At 40.4% G+C, this 8,089-nt stretch overlaps 1 pseudogene; it reads right to left on the minus strand.

Moving 5' to 3' along the window:
• LOC131014648 (rust resistance kinase Lr10-like) overlaps positions 1-2,430 on the minus strand; it is a 41,748-nt pseudogene extending 39,318 nt beyond the window's left edge.
• Positions 2,431-8,089: the final 5,659 nt, after the last annotated feature.

Here is an 8,089-nt window from a genome sequence, read left to right on the forward strand (position 1 = left end):
TCCTTCTTCCTGTTGGAAACCTTTGACTACCAATCTTGCCTTATATCGCTTTGAACCATCATGCTCTTCTTTGATTCTGTACACCCATTTGTTGTGTAGAGCTTTCTTTCATTTGGGCAACTCAACTAGTTCCCACGTCATATTAGAGATAAGAGATTTTATCTCTTCTTTCATTGCAAGCTCCCACTTGACAGAATCTCCGACTTGACATGCTTCTTCATAGAATTCAGGTTCACCAGCATCGGTCAGTAACATGTGATTCATGTACTTCCTGTTTGGAACATGAGGTCGAGATGACCTCCTGGGTATAGGAGTTGGAGCTGGAACTGGAGACTGTGGTGGATCAGCCTCAGAGTTGGGCTCCTCCGTCTGCAAACCTTCATCTGTTTGCTTTGATGTACTGCACTCTGCAGTATCATCTGGATCAACATATGTTGGATCGTCACTTGTTGTGTCGGTGGACTGCACTGCATTTCTGTCCTTGTACATCACATTTTCATTGGATATGACATTCCTGCTTCGAATGACCTTCCTATTTTTGTCATCCCAAAAACGGTACCCGAACTCATCTCCACCATATCCAATGAAAGTACATTTTAGTGATTTGGAGTCGAGCTTACTCCTGGCATTATCACTAATGTGTACATACGCGACACAACCAAATAATTTCAAGTGAGAAAGTTTAATTTCTTTGCCGCTCCAAACTTCCTCAGGTATTCTGTACTCCAATGGTACAGATGGCCCATGGTTAACGAGATACGCCGCTGTGTTGACAGCTTCTGCCCAAAATTGTGTTGGCAGTCCTGCATGTATCCTCATGCTCCTAGCTCTTTCTGTCAACGTCCGGTTCATGCGTTCTGCAACTCCATTTTGTTGTGGTGTCCCTGGCAATGTCCTTTCTAACTTGATGCCGTCCTGATAACAAAATTTCTTGAACGCCATATCTTCGTATTCTCCACCATTATCGGATCTCAACTTCTTTATCCGTAAGCCAGTTTCATTCTCCACCATGGCCTTCCACTTCTTGAACGCCTCAAACACCTCTGACTTGTGTCTCAAGAAGTAAACCCACACCTTTCTCGAGTGGTCATCGATGAAAGTCACAAAGTAAGACTTTCCGCCAATGGATGAAACTGCTGCTGGGCCCCAAACATCTGTGTGGACTAACTCAAGCTTTACTTGCTTCGGAGTTCTACCACTGGTATTGAAACTCACCCTCTTCTGCTTCCCGAAGATACAACTTTCGCAAAAGTCTATATCAACATACTGAAGCTCTGGTAGTTTCCCTTTCGAATGCATATACTTGAGCCCTTTCTGGCTCATGTGCCCAAGTCTTTGGTGCCACAAATTTGCATTCTTCTTGCTATCAGCAACTGCAATTGTCACACACGCATTCATCGTTGTGTATAGGCTGCCAGTATCCTTGCCACGTGCAAGAATCATTGCACCCTTAGTGATTTTTCAATAATCACCTGAGAAGTGTGTATCACATCCTTCTCTTGACAATTGCTTGACGGAGATCAAGTTCTTCCTCAACTCTGGAATGTGTCTCACGTCCTTCAATTTCCATACAGATCCATTGAGTTTGATCTGTACTTCTCCTATGCCCACCACGCTGCATGGATGAAGTGTTCAGTTTTATCAATTGAAATAGCACAGTTATGAAAGTAAAACTGAAAGCTGTAAATAACACAGAGACTTTTACGTGGTTCGGAAAAACTCTTTCCTACATCCACGACTGGTTGATCAGACCAACAATCCACTCCGCAAGTGCTTGCCTGGTGCACTGCAAACCGTAAACTGAAGATAAACTATCTTCAGCACCTACACACCTCGCGTAGGGTTTCCCCACCTACACACCTCGCGTAGGATTTCAGCACCTACACAACTCGCGTAGGATTTCCCTGCTAAGCACACCTCGTGCTCAGACTTCCCTTTCAGAGTTCAGAGTACCTTCCTGAACTCCGAGTCACTCAACTAATGGTGAAAGATTAGAGTTGGATCTTCATTCCCCTTCCCCAACTAATAAAACAAAACATATATGTAAGTACATAAATAGATTAATTGATACTCTTCAGAAGGAAAAACTTATACAGATCATAGCTTAAGTGAGTAACTACAACAAAACTTAATAACTCACCACTAATTAACATATCAACCGCGACCGCTAGCAAATCAGTGACCAACGCCCATGTGTCGGTCTCTGCAAGCACACCAAATACATGGTAGGTTAAGGGTGGATATTAGAGAAACTAGAGTAAAATGATAGATTTAACAGTATAAAAATGATCGATTCGCCAAGAAGAAGAAGAAGCATCAAGCATGGCCCCCCGCCTTACGCCTTCATCTCTCTTGACGCTCTCAGTGGTCCAATATTTGTTTGAAATCTGTGTTGCTGCTAACCCTCCCTGCGGACCTTCTGCCTGCGGTGTCATTACCAATATTAGAAATATTAATTGAATATTTTATTATTAACTGTAATTCATGATTTTTGAAAAGAAAGAAAACAGGTTATGAGAAAATCCTAAATTAACAATATTAAATAAAGAAATTTGAAAGGCTTGGCCAGTTTTATTACAGTGGACCCAATCTAAATTTACTAATTAGGAATGGAATAAAATATTGTGTACAATTATAATCAATATTTAAAGTGTGGCTAATTTCTCACAAAATTGAACAAATTTTGAATATTCGTAAAAATAGATGAACCCTGAGTAACTGAGCGGATGCATCGAAAAGCGTGTTTGCTTAACAGGTAAAATATCGTTTTTTAAAGTTCAAATCGATTTATTTTGAAATTCATCTCGAACTAATTTTTCTGTCACCAAAAAATCTAGATGGCAACCAAAAGTGTGGAAAATCAAGCCGGATAAAAAACAATTAACGTGAAGAAGTTTATTATTCTACAACGACTATATTTAAAATTTTATCGTAAATGAAAAATTATAAAAAAAAAATACGTCCCACAAAATTCTCCATTTCAATATATTCATTTCGTCTCAATTTAATATGCTACATTCTTTTATCTGAAAGTCTCATTTTAATATATCACTTTCTAAAATGAAAAATTAATATATAACAAATAATCTCACATAACTCATTTTATACATTGTATGTAATTGGGCTCACAAATAGTTATCTTTTATCTCATTTAAAAAAATATTTTAAATTTTTTTCCTTTTTTTAACAATATATCTTCAAAAAATTACTTTCACTCTCCTGTTTTTATTACGAACTATTTTTGTTTCTTATCATCCATGTCCAGACATTGTGACTTATTGAATTGGGTCGATGAGAGCATTTTTTTTTTTTTGGGTAATTCTAAACACAGCACCCAAATTACTCATTGTAGCCCCCAATTTAATATAATAATAAATATAATAATAAATGTACAATTTTACCCATGTAATCCCTAAATTAAATTATATTCATATTTTTACATTTTCGGATTCTCATACCCACAACTTTCATCGGAATTTGTATTATCATTTAGATTAGAATTAGATTCCGGAGGCAGACATCGCGCAACGTCTCTCTGATCTAAATCTAGCCCACATCCTAAAAAGTGTGATTTTTTTCCAAATTTATATCCATTGTTGCTGGTATTTTATTGAATTTATGTTCAGGTTTCTTGAGATTATATTTGAAACTTCTGTTTCTTTGATTCCTCAGAATCCAATTCGTCTTCTTTTAATTGGTTTACTTCTGTATTCATTTTATTTGAAACTTCTGTTTCTTTGATTCCTCAGAATCATTAACTAAAAGGCTACTTAAGCCAAAAAAGCCATGAGTGGAGAGTGGAGAGAGGTTAGGAGAAATAGGGGGGGACCGAACAGACCCGAGAGATCTCCGGCGAGGCACCAATACTTACCTAATCGCAGGCTCAACCCAAGATCACAGAGCGCGGTTATTCGAGAAGGAAAAGGATGGGACGATATCGGAATCACTTTTTTCTTCACCAACTTTCCGGCAGGTACATGGATGGAAACACTGAAAAAGAGTTTTAGCAAGATTGGCAAGGTGATTGATGTGTTTTGTCCTAGGAAACGTGATTCGAAAGGAAAGCCGTTTGGTTTCGTTAGATTTGAGAAGGATTCAGAGTCTGATAAGATTCTTGTTGATCTTAATAACATTTGGCTGGGAAGTTTCAAACTTAGGGCTCATGTTCCAAAGTTCGAGAGAACAAGTTTGAAGAAACAGAAAACAATGGTGGAACACTCGGAGGGAGAGAAGATGCAGAAGACAGAGTTCATGGAGAATAAAAAAGCGAAGAATCCTAAGACAAGCTGGAGAAAGGCGGGAGTGTCATTCGCAGAAGTGCTCGATGGAAAGAAGAATACCGGAGTTATCCCGGCAGATGAGACCATTGAGTTTCAATCAACAAAAGATGAAACAGAATGGCTGAAGCAATCTTATACAGGTTTTGTTAAATCAGAATTTTTGTTGGAAGAGTACGGTGAAGAAATCAACAGCGAGTGTTCATCATTGCTGAATTTGACGCCATTGGGGGGGAATCTTGTGCTTATACAAAGCAATAACCAGAGATCGGTTCAAGAGCTATTGAAAGATTTAAACGAGTGGTCGGGTTTCTGGTTTGAATGGACTAGACCGTGGTCCTACGTTGATGTTTTTACACAGAGAATCATCTGGACGAAATGGAACGGTATCCCGCTACAGGCATGGAATTCTCGATTTTTTCATACAGTTACCGCTAGGCTGGGAATGATTTTGAAAATCCATGAGACCACGAAGGACAAAACTCGCTTGGATACGGCCATGATCCAAATTTCAACTGGTTTGGGTTCGTTAAACAAGATCATTGAATGCAGAATCGATGGGGCTTATTTCAAGATAAAAATCGAAGAGTTACAGGAACCTTGGTGCCCGGATTCATCAATTCCAAATGGTCAAGAGCAAGATACTGAGGAGGAGTTTCTGGATTCGGAAGAGGAAGGGGTACCGGAAAATACAGTGTTTCCGGCCAAGGCATTGATCGTGGATGGTGGGCAGACACAGACGCTTGAGGAAGGGGAATTACGTGAAGAGTCAACGCATGCAAATTCTACGGCTTCTGTTCATGGGGGAGCCGAAATTTCGGTGCTCGAGAAGGATACTGAGATCGCATGTCCCTCTCAAACAGCTGAAAATATTAAAGTAGGAGACAAAAGCGAAAATTCTTCACGTGAGAGCTCCTTTCCTTGTCTCATCCACCGCACTAGTGAGGTTTCAATTATGGTGGGCTCGCATATCCAGCCCTCACCCAAACAATTAAGCCCAGAGAGTAAGGGCCCATCTTCGAACCCCATGGATGAGAAGCAGGATGCGGATGTTATGTCATCAGATGGGCTTGATTCAATTTTAGAAAAAATGGTAATTGGCCCAAGTATGGAGATCGAAACTGCTCAGCCCGCTACAGGCATGGAGACACCGAATAAGGAGATCGAAACTGCTCACCACATCTCTTCTCGGGAGAAGGAAAACACTGATGGAATCTTTGCCTTGACCACTCAGAGGAAAAGAAGCGACAAAAATGTAATTCACAAAAAGAGATTAGGGGGCGATTTATCAATGAAATTTGGGAAGAATAGATTTTTTCTTTTTCATTCAAAAAGAGGTACAGCCACACAGAGCCGAAAGAAGACAGCAAACTCGGTGAGCACAGCTGTGAATAGTAAACTATTCGAGGAAGAAGCAGATTCGAAGGCAGATAGCGAGTCGGAAAAAAAGCAGAGAGCTGAAGATGCTAATGATTTCGAAGAGGGAAACAAAATTTGGAACTTTGGGAAGGAACTCGGTCTATCGAGCGACCTCAATGATGCGGAAATGGTGGAACAGATCATTGGGAAATCTACGAAATCTGGAGCTGAGGAGATTCAGGAAAATTGTTAATAATGAAAGTGCTCTCTTTCAATGTCCGTGGTCTTGGGAGTTCAGTAAAGAAACGAGAAGTGAGGGAGTTAATTCGTAAGATTGAGGTTGATCTATGTCTTCTTCAGGAGACAAAAATGGAGAAAATTAGTGAGCTGGATTTGAAATCGACGTGGGGTGGAGACGAGTTTGATTTTGCACAAAGTCAGGCAATTGGGAGATCTGGGGGTATTCTCACGATTTGGAACAAAAGGAAGTTTACATCATCAAGCCAATGGGATATCCCGGGTGCCCTGATCGTTAATGGGCTATGGTCTACAGGTAATTTGAGATGTTGTTTCATAAATATTTATGCTCCGCAGAGTCTTTTTGAAAGAGAAATTCTGTGGGATCAAGTGAGTCTTGTTATTGATCAGAATAGAGATGCTTGTATCTGTGTTGCTGGTGATTTTAATTCTGTTAGAATTAGTTCAGAAAGGTGTGGCAGAGGGACTCATTTTTCTGCGAGAGAAATACAGGGGTTCGACAATTTCATTTCTGATAATATATTGGAAGATATTCGACTACAGGGGAGATCATTCACGTGGTATCAACCACAAGGGGGTTGTAAATCAAAATTGGATCGTTTTTTGGTTAATGAAAAGTGGATGTCGAATTGGGGTCAAACCACGGCGAGAGGATTGCCGAGAACAGTTTCAGATCATTGTCCAATTATCATGGAGACAAAGGCAGTGGATTGGGGCCCAAAGCCGTTTCGATTTGTTAATGCGTGGTTAAACCACCCCGATTTAGAGAAGGTTGTCAAGGATTCATGGCATAAGGGAGGTATTTCAGGTTGGGGCTGCTTTGTGTTTAAAGAAAAACTGAAAAGGTTGAAAGAGGACTTGAAGATTTGGAATAAAACCTCGTTTGGAAGAATTGAGGAGAAACTTTCTTCGCTGAGGGATAAAATCCAACATTGGGACTTTATCGATGATGCTTTGGGGCTCGATGAGGAAGAAGTTATTGAAAGAAGCGAGGCCGAAGCTTCGTTGATGACACACCTTAAAGACGGAGATAGTTTGTTGGCTCAAAAGGCGAACTGCAGATGGGCGAAGGAGGGAGATATTAACAGTAAATTTTTTCATCAAGCAATCAAGTCTAGAAGAATCATCAACGGTATCTCAGGGCTTATGGTGGAAGATAGTTGGTCGGACGATCCGAGGGTGGTGAAACAAGCCGTTAGAAATCATTTCCAAACTCAGTTCCAGGAAAGTTGCAGAAGAAGACCGGTCCTCCCAGATGAGTTTGGCCAAAAGAAGCTCCCGGATAACATCAGAGATGGCCTCGATGCTCCTTTTTCAGAAGAGGAGATCAAATCGGCGGTGTGGCAGTGTGATGGAGATAAAAGTCCCGGAACAGACGGATTTAATTTCCAGTTTATGAAAAGGTGTTGGGATATTATCAAAGAAGACTTGTGGAAACTAATGAAAGAGTTTCACAAGTTTGGGAAAATAGCAAGAGGATGCAATACTTCTTTTGTGGTTCTTATCCCAAAGAAGGATGGCGCGACAGATCTCAAGGATTACAGGCCGATCTCCCTTATCAACTGCCTCTATAAGGTGATCGCGAAGGTCTTGGCAGCCAGAATGAAACAGGTACTCAATTGTGTTATTTCAGATTGTCAGAGTGCTTTTATCGAGGGGAGGTATATTTTAGATGGAGTTGTTATCCTTAATGAAATTGTTGATGATAGTAAGAGGAAGAAAAAAGGTCTGGTCCTTTTCAAAGCAGATTTCGCAAAGGCCTATGACACTGTGGATTGGGGATTTCTCGATAGTATGCTACAGAAGATGAATTTCAGTGTTATGTGGAGATTATGGATAAAAGGATGTCTCACATCGGCATCTTCAAATGTCCTTGTCAACGGCAGCCCCTCTGGTGAATTCCATCTTGGTAGAGGTCTTAGACAGGGCGATCCGTTATCACCGTTCCTTTTCTTGATCGTGGCTGAAGGCCTTAACCTTCTGATGGAAAGAGCGGTTCAAAAGAATTTGATAGAAGCGTTTAAGATTGGGAAAGAAGACATTCGAATTTCACATCTTCAGTATGCCGATGATACTATGTTCGTCTTAACAAATAAGGTGGATAGTGTCAAAGCTTTAAAGTATGTTCTCAAGCTTTTTGAACTACTTTCGGGTTTAACAGTGAATTTCGACAAGAGCTGTCTCATTGGAGTCGG

This window comes from Salvia miltiorrhiza, chromosome 3 (assembly GCF_028751815.1).
Source record: "Salvia miltiorrhiza cultivar Shanhuang (shh) chromosome 3, IMPLAD_Smil_shh, whole genome shotgun sequence".
NCBI classification, from domain to species: Eukaryota; Viridiplantae; Streptophyta; class Magnoliopsida; order Lamiales; family Lamiaceae; genus Salvia; species Salvia miltiorrhiza.